Here is a 595-nt window from a genome sequence, read left to right as displayed (position 1 = left end):
CACATGTTGTTGGCACTCCGTCGCTTACGACGTCGAGGGTTCCAGTCGATCCGATCAACGGAACAGCCTGCTTGTGAAATTAACGTGCAAGTGGCTGAGCACTCCACAGACACGTGTACCCTTAACGTAGTTCTCGGGGATATTCAGCGTGACACATTGTGACAAGGCTGACCCTTTGAATTACAGGCACAACAGAAACAGGAAGTAAGAGTGAGAGAAAGTTGTGGTGGAAGAGTACAGCAGGGTTCGCCACCATCCCCTGCCGGAGCCTCGTGGAACTTTTAGTGTTTTCGCTCAATAAACACTCACAACGCCCGGTCTGGGAATCGAAACCGCGATCCTACAACCGCGAATCCGCTGCCCTAACCACTGGACCATTGCGCCTTCACTGCTCCATTGCTCAGCCTTTATAACACAGCGGTCAAATCTCCCTCAAAATCACCCCCTAAACATGTAAACAAAATATATGTGGTCGAAGAAAAGGGCAGGATGGAAGGCATTTAACCCAATAAAGGATTTTATCCGGACAAAGCTAGTTAATGCCATATGTACCAGACTCATCAATAGCACTGTTCTACCTGCGATCTTATACACA

This window comes from Octopus bimaculoides, unplaced genomic scaffold (genome assembly GCF_001194135.2).
Source record: "Octopus bimaculoides isolate UCB-OBI-ISO-001 unplaced genomic scaffold, ASM119413v2 Scaffold_97153, whole genome shotgun sequence".
Lineage (NCBI taxonomy): Eukaryota > Metazoa > Mollusca > Cephalopoda > Octopoda > Octopodidae > Octopus > Octopus bimaculoides.
Note: the sequence above shows the minus strand (reverse complement) of the source record.